We start from the raw sequence: 14623 nt of genomic DNA on the forward strand, positions 1-14623 counted from the left end.
TCCAGTGACACTGAGGCATCTCACTGCACCTGTCAATCAGATTGATACTGTGATCAGAAACCTCATGAACAGAAAACAGCATCATTACTGCAGTGATGAAAGAGAAAAGCTCTGACCTGAGATCAGGGAGAAAGTGAAGAAGATGAGGAGGATCTTCATTGTGAGTTGAGTTCAGTCTTCTTTATGCTGAATGTTCTCTGTGTGAATCTCTCTGTCTCTACATCTGTCTGCTTTAGTTCCTTCCTCTTTCTTCAGCTCTTTATCAGTAATGATCAGCTTTACTGGCTCCTCCCACCATCAGCACTGACTGAATATTACATTAATCACACTGAAAGAGCGCCACCTAGTGGAGGTTACAGTGTCTGAGACTGAGAGCTCATACAGGCTTCATCTTCTCTACAGAAGGACGAATGACACTGAACATAATTAATCTGCATTATTTAAATCTTCCACTAGAGGGCGACAGTATAATCTACATGTAGTGTGTCTTTAGGGGGCCTCAGTAAACTTACAACAGCTTTAAAGGAGAACTCGGCAACTCTAGCGAACTCGTCACTTCTTCGCTGATTTTTCCTTTTGTTGTCGCATGTTTTCCCCACGAGCTCCCCCTACAGCTGTGGGGAGGGCGTATATTTCACAACACGGTCGTAAAAAACTCACTTGCGGCGGCCTCCTCCCCCTCTCTACCGCTGCTCATGTGCGTTTGTTTTGATCGGAGCAAGCCAGCTGTATTGTGTGGAGCTATGTCTACCGAGGTGGGTAATCTGGTAATATATCATACATGCGTGTGTGTTTATGTGGAATTGCCGTAAAGCAATTCGTGTTTCGCGCTCGTTCTCGTTCTCGTCCTCGCTTCTCACGAGACTTCCAATTTCTATCTTGCCGGGACGGTAGTCCTGAAGTTGCAAGGTTGGTTTTCCGCCTGGGAACGCTGGGGGGAGCGGGTAAAGTCACCAATATCACCAGAACAGGTTGTTTAACCATCCAAATGATTTCTAGACAGTTTTATTTAGTTAAAAAAGTTACCAAGTTCTCCTTTAATATTAAAACATTTTAAAATAAAAGGTTTAAACAAAACATAATGAAAATGATAATTCATGCATCAGGAAATGTTTAGTTACAAAGACTGACACACTCTCATACAGAAACATCTTGAGCAACTTGACCCTGAGTGGGGGCAGTTGTGGCCTAATGAGATTCGGTCTTGAAACCCGAAGGCCGTTTGTTTGAGTCTCAGTACCTGCAGGAAGTGTAGGTGTGGGGTGTGAATGAACAGCGCTCTCTTCCACTCTCATTACCCACAACTAAGGTGTCCTTGAGAAAAACACCGGACCCCCAATAGCTCCCTGGGCACCGCAGCAAAAATGGCTGCCAAGTGCTCTGGGTGTGTTCAATGTGTGTGTGTGTTCAATACTCACTGCTATGTGTGTGTGTGTGTGTGTGTGTGTGTGTGTGTGTGTGTGTGTGTGTGTTCAATACTCACTGCTGTCTCTGTGTGTGTGTGTGTGTGTGTGTGTGTGTGTGTGTGTGTGTGCACTTGAATGGGTGATATGCAGAGTACAAATTCCAAGTATGCTGTCAAGATCAAAGTACAATAAGTCACTCATACGCTTTGTGGTGTTTTTCAGGTTTTCTGAATACATAAAACAGCTTTGTTTGAGAAACATTTTTAAATGTAATTGTTTTCATTCAAGCAGATGTGCAGCGCTCAGCGCCATATAAGGAGAAAGGGGAGGAGTTTAAACCCTGCTAAAACCTCATTGGCTCTCGTGTGTATGTTGACGTGTCATATTTGAATATTCATAATTTTCAGACGTCACAGTTACGTCACTTTCAGCTGAGCACGCATTGTGGTGGCAGAAAAAATAGTGTAAGAAGTGAAGGAAAACGGGGAAAATACATGGAATAAGAGAAAAATGTCTTGTGCCTTTGGATATCAGAATCAGAATGCAAAAAAATGTAAAAAATCATAATTTTATGGAATACCATTGTTGTGAAGACGGCCTTTGATGTTTAACCGCAGGCGTTTATGTTTGCAAGCCATTAAACGGACAGACTGATGAAACCTGCAATGATTAGTCTACTATTAAAGCATGAGCTTGATGTAAACAATAGGTCTACAATATATTCACATATGCAGTTCATAGGGGACTTAATGTATTAGCCCTACAATTATAGCATGACATAATTTTAAAATCTATACATCTTATAATATTTGTTGTTTTCTGTCTTCCGTTTTGTATTTCCACAGTATGAGTGTAAGATCTTACAGATTTATTAATGAACCGCTTGTTTTAAAATCTTCCCGGTCTACTGATATTACTGATAAGACATCCGCTTCAAACTTAACAGTGCTCATGCTAAACTTTAGTTAACTCTACAATAAGTAAATCCACTTCAGCAGATAATTACTCTTCGACAGCGATGCCATAGAAATATACAGAGATACCGCAAAAACTGAAGTTCAAAGACAAAATTATAAAGATGTCTGCTCGCTTGTTTCTCTGGTCAAGGTCTGTATAATTTTTAATCTCCCTGACTTTTTTTTTTTCTCGCTAATTGCGGGTTTGTTTCTCCCAATTCTGACTTTATATTTCACAATTGAGAGTTTATATCACAATTCACATAACAAAGACTGAATAACGAGTTTATATATATGTCAATTCCTTCTCTGAATTTTGAAACTCGAAAATAATATTTTTAATCTTTTATTACGTGTCTTCCTTAGAGTGCTACTGCAGAGCTGTTTTTTCTGCCACAAGGAAAGATCCGCCCACAAAACACGTCACCGTTGTTTCCAAACCCCCAGATGTCTATGTGCCTCCAGAGTCAGACACAGATGCAAATACGGCTCATTATTAACTCTTTCTTTTACTGAGGAGATTTACATGTTTTCATAACAGAATAAATGTGAATGCCAGTGTATATTACTGTAAAATAGTGCTACAGAAAAATAAATAAAAAGCAAGTAGATATTTTACAATGCACACTTATTTATGACTGCAGTTTCACTTCCCTCTAACAAATGTTTCAGATGACCCGACTAAACCCTTTTGGGATATGTTATAAACATGTTAATTGTCCATAGATTAAACATTGTTCATATATCAATGTATTTCATTTATATGTTTTATGGAGTGGAAAGTCTGTGTCTATTGTTGTTAAGATAAACATTTCCTGTTTTCTATCACACCTGGAGGCGGCTGAAGGGCTTCTTGGTTTGACTCAAAGAAAATACACAGAGCAAAAGAAAAGCACAAGCTGAAGAACATCTCATGATGTTTATCACACTGACCACAGTGTCAAACCACCCTGCAAACACAAAGCACTGAGTCTTACAAGCAAGTCTCTTTAACCTAGTAAAACAACAGACAGTTTCAGGGTCTTGGTTTAGTTTGGTTGTGAAGAATAAAAAGGCTTCTTCAGGAAACCCGCAGTGAAGAGAAGCATTGCAGTAGAACATGTGCAGATCTGCAGAAGAGAAAGACTAAGATGTGGTCATGTTTCACAAAAGACAATAAAACCAAAACCGAGACACACAAAGGGGACAGTCTTTCACTCACTTTGCCTTTATATTAATGTTGTGTTTATTTGTCAATACACAATTCATTCATTATTCATGCACTGACGTTCTTGTGTTCTGGACATCCTGTTTTTTTTTATCTTGTTTATTTTCAGATTCCACTCCAGTTTCAAGATTTACTGTAATTACACGATGGTCAGCCAGAACACAAGACACAAATAGTTCCCTCATGCCGTTGTTTTTGAATGTTTACATGATTAGTTGAAAGAACAGACAGCATTATTATATTGGATTTGGTTATTTATTTTCTTTTAAATACAAAGTATGTAATATCAGATAAATGCTCTTAAACCCAATAGTTTTCTGTGGTTTTGAGCTGGACGGAAAACAACATGTTCATCACGATAACAGCTCCAGCATTCATGAAAAACTTAGTGAGATATTCACATAGAAGATATTAGAGTTGAGCCGGATACTCAGCTGAAACGAGTACCCGGTACGGATAAAGCACTTTTGTCGAGTACGAGTATTATATGAGTAATACGAGTCAATATCTGTAAAAAAAAAAAAAAAAGAAAAGAAAGTTATGTTGAGATGAAAACTCTTGTTCATTACATTTTACTTGCATAATTGCAACCAACCGCATGTGTTGTATTCATTGTTGCAAAACTTGTTCTGTATATAGTTCGTTTATTATCGTGATCAAAACCATTGATCTGAAGCTCATTGCTGATGCTGTCATGTAAATAGTTTTCTAATCAGAAATAAATATAACAATTTCTGATCAACCCATATCAATTGCATGCTTAAAATAGCATACCGGTTAAAGCCCCGCCCATTTCAAGACAACCCGACCCACTTCCGGGTTAAATCCCGTCCACTTCCGGGTTAGGCCCCGCCCAGTCCGAGTACAGATACAGATACAGATAATTCATATGGTTAACAGATACAGATACAGATACAGATAATGCTGTACTCGCTCATCCCTAGAAGATATAGATCTATGTGATCATGATCTCACTAATATAATCACAATAACATCAGAAACTTTGCTCAGCAACTTCAGGGTTTCATGAACCCAGATAAATAGCCATGATGGCAAAGAGCACTCGCTGTTTCTCGTTCATCTTTAATATTAAGAATTTATTAGCTGATTCTATTTATATTTAGTCTTTTATCTCTAAAATATGAGTTTTTAGCAGCAAGAAAACTGATTCGTCCATAACATGGAATATCATCTGTGAATGTCATTCACAAACGTTGGCAGTGTGAACAGCTTTAGTCTTTACACACACACCATGTTCAGCGTCTGTCTCTCTCTGTTCAGTCTCATGTGTCTAACTGTGGGTTTCCTGAGTAAGTATCACTAAAAAGCAATTTTGCATTAAAAAAACTTTCAAAAAAGGAAAAACAAACACGTTATGGCAAAGAAATTCAAAGACTGTTGCTTTGAAGATTAAAATGAAGATTAAAATAAGCTGCTTATCCAATTATTGATGACCAAGTAATTGAATGTGTGGTTTGAAGAACAATTCTTTGTTTGTCAAAGGTCGAGCTGAACTGGTCATGTGATGATCTGTGATCTCTGCTGTCAGCGAGTGGATTCAGTCTGCAGTAACTGACAGCGGTGGAGTCAGAGGAAACCTCCATCTTTCTGAAGGTGTCTGCAGGGTCTTCATGCTTCTGGAAACGGTACGTGTGACGCCATCAGAGGGGATTATGGGTAAGTGTGCAGTAGTGTATAGTGGCAGGTGTAGATCAGAGGGGATTATGGGTAAGTGTGCAGTAGTGTATAGTGGCAGGTGTAGATCAGAGGGGATTATGGGTAAGTGTGCAGAGGACTCATTTGGATTTGCTCAAGAATGTGCGATCTGAGATTAAACAAGAGAAAAACATGATGTGCAGAGTTAAACTTACAGACAAAACCACACCAGAACTTCAGTAAATGAAGACCCAGACTCACTGCTTCACTGTGTCTCGTTTGATGATGAACTCATGCCTTCGATCACATTACAACATCAGCGATGAACAACAGTGAGATGCATCTGACAACACGTTCCTTTGAAGAAAAAACGAACGGGTTAGTCTGTAGTTATAATCAGCATCATATTAAACAGCAGTCAATGATATGTTCTCATTTAGATAAACATTTGTGTGTGTGTGTGAAGGACAGCATCACCTTATCTTAATAAACACTCAGTCACAGCGAATCCTCCAATCAGAAGCAGAGTCGAACACAAAGAAATAATGTTGATCAAAGAGAAATCTGAAAATACATAAACACATACAGTGATGATTAGAGAGAAATTGGGATGTATAAATTTAAACAGCAAGCAAACAGAAAATTCATGGCAAATATACACAATTGTGAATGAATCAGAAGTGTAATGTGTCAGGCCTCCTCTCCTTCGAGAGTCATCCTGCTGAGACCTCCATATATACAGCTCGGTAGAGTGTGGAAGGGGTTCTTCCTCATTTCTTGAGGAGTTGTTAGACCCGTCGCTCCTTGAGCTCTGGTGGTAGTCGAGCTAGCTCTCCTAAATACATGTGTCAGGCCTCCCCTACTTCGAGGGTCATCCTGCTGAGGCCTCCATATATACAGTTTGGCAGTGTTGATCTGTACTCTAGCATGTATCAGGCCTCCTTCTCCTTTGAGAGTCATCCTGCTGAGGCTTCCATGCAAACAGACGTTGCAGGTAGAGCTTGAGAAGTGGCACCTCCCTCTCTTCGCTCCCTGAGCTCTGGTGGTAGTCGAGCTAGCTCTCCTAACTATATGTGTCAGGCCTCCTCTCCTTCGAGAGTCATCCTGCTGAGACCTCCATATATACAGCTCGGTAGAGTGTGGAAGGGGTCCTTCCTCATTTCTTGAGGAGTTGTTAGACCCATCGCTCCCTGAGTTCTGGTGGTAGTCGAGCTAGCTCTCCTAAATACATGTGTCAGGCCTCCTCTACTTCGAGGGTCATCCTGCTGAGGCCTCCATGCAAACAGCCTGTCAGGAATGGATGGGGGAGCGGCCTCTCTCTAAAGGAGATCACCTAGGCCCCCTCGCTCCCTGAGCGCTGTATCTGTACTCTAACATGTGTCAGGCCTCCTCTCCTTCAAGAGTCATCCTGCTGAGGCTTCCATGCAAACAGCATTGCAGATAGTAGTACAGAATAAGGGCCATCTCGATAACGGAGAGCTGTTTTTAGCCTTTCTCTGTCTGAGCTCTGCACCATGAACTTTTCACATTTTGAGAATAAGTTCATTACATTAAGAGAATAAGTTATACATTACAAAGTATCTGAGTTACTTTTTTCAATAAGTAACGCAAGTTACTTTGTTTCCCCATTTATTGACTGACAGCTCTCCTGCCCTCATGTTGAGGGAAAATGTGAGTAAGTGCAGAGGCGTTGTGTGCGCTGTGTGTGAACATGATGGTTATTGTAATTCTAGACTAAATATGAGCATTTACTCATTTCACTGGCACAAAAACAGATTCAGTATTCCTCTAAATGAATAAAAACTGTGAAATGCAAACTCAGAATATTACACAAACCTGCAATTATTAAATAGTACATACTTTATGTATTTCATCTCACTTTATTATCCAATGTCTTTGCTGCTGTCCGTCAATTATCCAATTCAACCATACTTAAAGGTAAAAAATACTTTAGATAAACATCAAATTTGTGTTTTTTTATTTTATTTATTGCTAAAGTAAGAGTGTTGAACTTTCTTCTCCTGTGTCCTATTTTTCTGTATTCCAGAATGGAAGCACATCTGTAAGGTTTGTTTGAGCTGCGCACTTTACTGTACAGACGTGAGTTTATATTCCCTTCAGCCTGAGGCTTTTTCAGTTCACTTTTGTATAAAAATAGTATTTTACTTAAAAAATCATAAAAGCAAGCCTAGCCCAGGTGTGAAAAAGTTAACCAAATGTAATGTAACTCACGTGATGGATTTTTATATTTCTTGGAACATTTATATTTCTTGCAGGAATAACATTCATATGCTTTTGAATGCTAAATGTTTCCAAACCCTTTTACTGAAAAACTTGTGACTGTGTGTGTGTCCAAATATAACACACAGAGGAAATGAAACTAGACAGATGTGTGGGTCCAGACAGAACTAGTGATTTAGAGAAAACAAGAAAACTGATTTGATTTTACCTAGTAAAAGAAGCGTTTGCATATAAAGAACCAATCAAATTGTTGGGAAAATATGTAGCCTAATGTATCATGTCACTTTTGCTATGCTCCTATTCTAGAAACAGTGTTGGGGTAGTTACTCAAAAAAAAAAGTAATTAGTTACTAGTTACTTCTGTAAATTGTAATGAGATTACTTTACTAGTTACTGCATTTGAAAAGTAACTTCACTACTTATTACTTTACTTTCCCGTTTCTTAATTCACCCTGTAGATACGGACAAACATCATAGCCCTATCATCACTTAGCCTGTCCGCATAGTGTTTATAAATGTAGCCTATACAAAATGGCATGTAAAACCATATGAAAGAACAATATCCATGTCTGCACAAAGAAATATGCCTCACTGTAAAATCCACAAACAACTGGATAAAGGACAAATGTCCGCGGTGGTAGACTAGACACATAATCAGGGCTGGACTGGGACAAAAAAAAATCGGCCCTTGCATTTTGCCCATAATAATAATAGCACACTAATAGACATATATTGTAAAACAAATGCACTGAAAAATAAAGGAAACTTTCATAATTAGTTTTGTACTAATTTCTATACTTGTGTTACGCTCCACGCGTGTTTTGTGTTTTTGTTTTCATATCTTTTCTCTGTCTTTAGCTCACTCTCTCTGCTCGCAGGTTGCTGTGATTGGCCGAGTCGGACGTCAGTCGTCATTAAGGCGGCGCTTGAGAGCCAATCGGAGGCCGCCCAGCCGGTTTAAAAGGATGGCGTGTTCATTCATGCTTTCTCTCCAGAGCGAATTGAACTCTCTGTAGTGAACTGAGCTCTTTGTAGCGGAATGAGTTTCTGTAGTGAATCGAGTAGTTCTTGTGTTTGTCTCTGCCCGCAAATTGAGTTGTGTGCTAGGTGCTTTGTTCTTTGTATTGTGTTGTCTACCTTTTCATTTGCTCTGAGGTATCGGGCAACAGTAGCCTGGGAAAACCCAGACAACTTCCGGCAAATTTAGATTTGCTCTGCAAGTAAGTCTGGCAAAGAGCTCATTCAAGGCCATTTCCCCATGCCGAGAAATCGCGGCACCAATCAGAAACGTTGAGGCGGGCTTTACACATGACGATCGCTCTGATTGGTTTTAAGTCTAGCCTATCCAATTGCGCCCAGAGGCATTTGAGCGACGTCCGTTGGTGAAGCGCAGAAGATCAACTTTTAAATGCATTATTATATTCAAATTGCAAACACATGAGGACAGTCTCCATGAAAGACCCACTGGCAGATTAACGTGCTACTACATTTCTCTCCGAAACGGTAGGAAATTAAATTAGATTTAATAGAGGATTTTAACTGTGACAAGATGATTGACAGGGCAGTTTACATGACGGGATGTACGCGACAGATAAAGTCCGATAAAGATGAAGTAGCATGTCCCAAAGTTGCCTATACTTTTTTGCTACACATTCAAAAACAAATACATTTTCTTCACAAAAAGAGTAAATACTTTTATGGCGTAGTGTAACAGGCGAATTGGGACGCAGCATATGCCTTTACACATGACGATCGCTCTGATTGGTTTTAGGAGTTTTAGGTCTATCCAATTGCGCCCAGAGGCATTTGAGCGACGTCCGTTGGTGACGCCTCTTTGGAAATGAGTTATTAAAGGAGCTTTGCCAGACCCTAACTCAGTTACTACTGAGAATGGTCTGGTTTTAACCAGGCTAGGGCAACAGCTGATATAGTGGGAAGAGAACGCAGGTCAGTATATCGCGATATACACTGCCCCCGTAGCAGATGATTGTCTAGACACACTAGGTAAGAAGTGAGCGCCACTTAATGTATCTTCTGTTTTGTTAGGTAGTTTAGTTAAGGTGCCGGATGCACCGAAGATTTCGGTTTATTTTCTACCTTTTTCTTTGGTCAGATTAGGGTTAGATTAAGGATTGTTTTTGTTATATTTTGTTCTTTTCTTTGGCGCCGCTTTTGTTCTTTTCCCATTTTATTGTTTGTTTGTTTATATTATTGCATTGTACATAGCGCACATTATCATTGTTATTTTGACTGGATTCAGTGGCTTCGGCTTGTGGTAAAATAAAGTCCAGTTTATCTTTCTCTTTCAAAGATTGTCTGTCATGTTCTTCCACCTCATTTCACATCCAGCAGCATATTAATATATAAATGTTACGGTACATTCCCTAGACCTTTTAAAGTTCGTAACAACTTGAAAGAGATATAAGCACATGATCTTTTATTTTGACGAAAACTGCATCAAGCTTTTATTTTGGCGGAAAACATGGTTTACAAACGCGTCTCATTAAATTTATAGTAAATTACGGTAATCGTCAACTATGCAGATGTGGAAATAATGCGTTACTGGGTAATGGGTTCCTACACTCATGACATAGCCCAAGTGGTTTGAGAGTAACTGTTAGTTCTGCTTACCGCAGGCTCTACACTTTCTCATCTCTGTCTGCTGCTGCAGAAAACATTTTGACACATTTTACAGCGTCTGCTTGAAGGGCCTGTGTCTATTTTTCACGCTATTTCTCTGCACATTCCTTGCGTTTCTTCTCCATCTCTCAGACTATTTTGACAGATACACACTGACACACTGCACGCTTGCTCAAAGCCCAAAGGGGGAGGTGTTTAAAGATGTGATTGGACCAGCCCAGTGTCAATCAAGAAAAGATCCAATGGGCCAAGGTGTTTCATGGGCCGGTCAGCTATCAGGGAAAAAAACTGACGCAGACTTTTTTAACTAATGCATTACACCGGCACGCACTTACTTAACCCAGCGCCGCCAATTAAGCAAAACGAATGGGCCGCCGATGTACGAGTTTTATGGTCCGTTAAGACAAAAAAAAACAGAAAAAGAAAAAAAGTATGAGATGTCGGCCCAAAAGGTACGTCAGCCCACTGGGAATCTCCCGGTAATCCCGATGGCCAGTACTTGCTGCCTGGGCATAGAGTGCATTTCAAGCGAATATTTTTGTCCTTTCGAGCAATAAACTGAAAGTGATGTGAATATTGCCTCTGGCCGAAACCCCCTGTCTCCGTCTCCATTTCCCGCTCCCCTTCGCACCAGCAGCTACGTCACTCAAATCGATCTCTATGACAACGGTGCAAGCACACACACACACACACACACAGACATGCACGCACCACTTAAACAAATCAGAGCTTTACACGCAGGCAAACACGGCTTGGGTAACGCAGGAAAGCGCGTTCCTATAGTCTAGTAAAGTAGTGTAGTTACCGATATTTTTAGTGTAATGCGTTACTTTATTTTGTTACCCAAAAAAGTAATATCGTTACTGTAATCCATTACTTTGGAACTCGTTACCCCCAACACTGCCTATAAAAACTGTTGTATTATTTTTGCTGGTGGGATTCTCTCTGATATTTGTCTGAGATCCTCTGGCCGTGATTAAAGCATATTTGAAGCCATTGTGTGGAGTCTGTTTAGCTATCGCTGTGAGGGTTAGGGGACTCGGCCGATGTCGATGAGGAGACGCTAGAGTATAAATATTATTGAACGGGGACGTCGACTGTAGACGAGACCCAGGTAGACTTAAGTCAGGTGCGAAAGAAGAAACAATCTACCATTCCCGTTACTTTCCATAAAAAGTAATTAAGTAATGGAATTAGTTACTTTTTAAGGGAGTAACACAATATTGTAACACAATCCTTTTAAAAGTAACTTTCCCCATCACTGGTCACATGCTCTAACAGGTGTGTGTTCTGTTCATTGTCCTTGAGACACGTTTTACCCAGTTTCCGCAACAAAAAAAAATACAAAATAATTCAATAATATTACTTACCCTGTTTTACAGTGAGGTTGACTTTAGTGACAATGTGAGATCCACACCAGTATATCCCAGAATCCTCTTCTCTCAGATTAGTGATGTTTACAGTAAAGACTCCAGTAGAAGCTTCATCACTGAAAGAGAATCGATCATCTCTGATCGTCTCCAATGAAACTCCATCCTTCACACACATGGAGGGTTCATGTGCTTTGCAGAAGCATTTCTGATGTTCATCATGATGTTTGCACTGGATTGACACGTCGTCTCCTTCATACTTAGTCAAGTCCAGCTCTGGAAATATTAGAAATATAAGAACATCAATTCACAGCCATAGTTTCACATATTCAGATGTATAAACCTTCCTCACCCTCGTTCATGATGACGATCAGATGAGTGTAAAGATAATTCTCGTCTCTCTCTAATGTCACTGCACACCAGTATTTCCCAGCATCCTCTGCTGTCAGTCCAGTGATGGTCCCAGTGAAGACACTTGCAGTGACGTCATCATTCAGAGTCAATCTGTCAGTCTTGGTCTCTTTCTCTTCTCTCACAGTCTCATTGAGAGTATTTCTATCTCTAGTGGAGCACTTCCCCTTACAGAGAGACTTTGACTTTGATTTATAGATTGAATCATAAGGGCAGAAGATCTCAGCAGATTCTCCTTCACGTCTTACTACTGGAGCCACTGCAAAGAACAGTAATATTTTACATTAATTATGGTTCTCATACAATATTTCTGTAATGTAAACAATAATACTTCAACTTATCAGGTTCATCACCAATATCATGTCTGATCAATTCTACAACACACACTGATTTTAGAAACTTTTATGTGAGATTTGATTGAAAGGTTGTTTTACTTACTACCAATATCTAAATGAACAGTATTAATAATGGAGTAACTGTACGAGTGTCTGTTGATCCAAACTCCACATAAATAAACTCCTCCATCATCTGGAGTCACAGCAGTAATTCTCACATTGAAGAGATTTTTATGTCTGTCATCAGAAACACTGAATCTTTCGGTCTTCTTCGAGGTGCTGTAAATTGTCTCAATAGAGTCTTTTCCTTCTTTGAATATGATCTTGGGATCATTAATATGATTCTGTGAATATCCACAGCTGAAGGTTGCAGTTTCTCCAATACTCACCATCACTCTCTTTGATATTTTACAACATAAATCTGTTGTTTACAAAAAAATAAAGAATAATAATTTATACAGGCTTTAAAAAGATCAGGAATTTTACTACACCAAGATTTTGATCATACAATGACTGACCTTCTTCCACATTTAAAGTCATATCTATACCCCACTTGTAAAGAACACCAATCCAGTATCCTCCAGCGTCATGTTCATTCAAACCTCTAATGTAGATCATAAGGTTTCCCTCATTATTTTGAAACATTGTGAATTTTCCATCATTGATCCATTTATCATGTTTCATATCATTCAATATACTTCTCCACTCAGGTAATTTGTTAAAGCTTTTAGTATTTGCACTGAACCAAGTCTTCTGTGAATCAACAAGAAGACTTCCTCCAGAATATCCAGTGACACTGACGCATCTCACTGCACCTGTCAATCAGATTGATACTGTGATCAGAAACCTCATGAACAGAAAACAGCATCATTACTGCAGTGATGAAAGAGAAAAGCTCTGACCTGAGATCAGGGAGAAAGTGAAGAAGATGAGGAGGATCTTCATTGTGAGTTGAGTTCAGTCTTCTTTATGCTGAATGTTCTCTGTGTGAATCTCTCTGTCTCTACATCTGTCTGCTTTAGTTCCTTCCTCTTTCTTCAGCTCTTTATCAGTAATGATCAGCTTTACTGGCTCCTCCCACCATCAGCACTGACTGAATATTACATTAATCACACTGAAAGAGCGCCACCTAGTGGAGGATACAGTGTCTGATACTGAGAGCTCATACAGGCTTCATCTCTATAGAAGGACGAATGACACTGAACATAATTAATCTGCATTATTCAAATCTTCCTCTAGAGGGCGACAGTATATTTAGGTAAGGTGTCTATAGGTGTCTATGTAAACTTACAAGGGTCAGTGCGACCGCAGACATTTATAGAGCGATTGTAGAAAAATTATATTTTTTTCTCTCATATGTTTTGGAAGACATGAAGTCTTTTTTTTTTTTTTTGTTACCAATTTACCACAGAATTCCTCAAGTACACCATTAGCTTGCATATAAAATATGAATATATGTATAAAAACACTTTAATGATGATCTAAATTAAATATGAGTGGCTTCTGGATATTGATCTAGGTGTTAGAGACTGATTTCTGCTGGTTAGAAAAAGGCCTGTATGATTTAGTTATAGAAATAGTGTTGTGACCATATATATCCAGCAGAGGGACATAGAGATCCATTATCTTTTCTTTTCTTTTCTGGATGTGACCAACTGTTTCTATCAAAACGTGTTTGATATACACTAAAACACTAAAAAAAAAAACTTTAGAATAATATTGATTAACTTTAGAATAATAAATTATTTTTAAAAATATGTAAATAAAACCAATAGCAATAAGCAGAACTGTGTGTTTGTGCGTGTGTGCATCTGTGCATGTGTGTTTGTGTGTGTTTGTTAAATTATAGAAACAACATATAGTTCAAAATATACCACAAAACATAATTCACACATCAGGAAATGTTGAGATACAAAGGCTGATCAACTCAGAGAACATCTTGAGTGAATTCATGTCTTTATTACATATAGCGTTATCTTCCTGTCTCTCTGGGAAATCGAAAATGCATCTGATACTTTTGTTTTGACATTTATACTTTGAGGTTTTGACATCTCTATCAGCTGTAAGAAACAGACATGACCTGCAGGATAAATACATTGTGCCTATAAAAATAATATCATACGTTTACATTTTTCTAAATACAACTGTTGTCATATGAACTTCCATAAGTTGTGTAACTTGTTTTGCTCTAAGAAGTCTTCAGATGTCTTCAGATCTGAACATCTCATTCAGAGGATCATCAGCTGAAGTCTGAGTCTGATTGATGCTTCTGTCACTTTAACAGGCAGTTCTGGATTCAGCACCACGGACAGCAGCTGTCAGTCAGTAACACACGATAATGAACCTCATTGGCTCTCGCACATCAAGCAAACTTGCTAAAAATAAAAAAGCCTAAATTAAA

At 39.0% G+C, this 14623-nt stretch overlaps 1 long non-coding RNA gene across 2 annotated transcripts; it reads right to left on the bottom strand.

Annotated features, from left to right (window-relative positions):
* Positions 1-5254: 5254 nt before the first annotated feature.
* LOC311078490 lies at positions 5255-11600 on the bottom strand. Of its 2 annotated transcripts, XR_014605185.1 has the most exons (4): positions 11477-11600; positions 5703-5789; positions 5487-5582; positions 5255-5394 (listed from the first exon to the last, which is right to left on the bottom strand). It is a non-coding gene; the product is annotated as an uncharacterized lncRNA (long non-coding RNA). The 2 variants fall into 2 exon arrangements; XR_014605186.1 differs by having other exon boundaries at positions 5487-5789.
* Between the last annotated feature and the right edge of the window lie 3023 nt (positions 11601-14623).

The sequence above is a fragment of the Abramis brama genome, assembly GCF_963993115.1.
Source record: "Abramis brama genome assembly, chromosome: 2".
Classification (NCBI taxonomy): Eukaryota; Metazoa; Chordata; class Actinopteri; order Cypriniformes; family Leuciscidae; genus Abramis; species Abramis brama.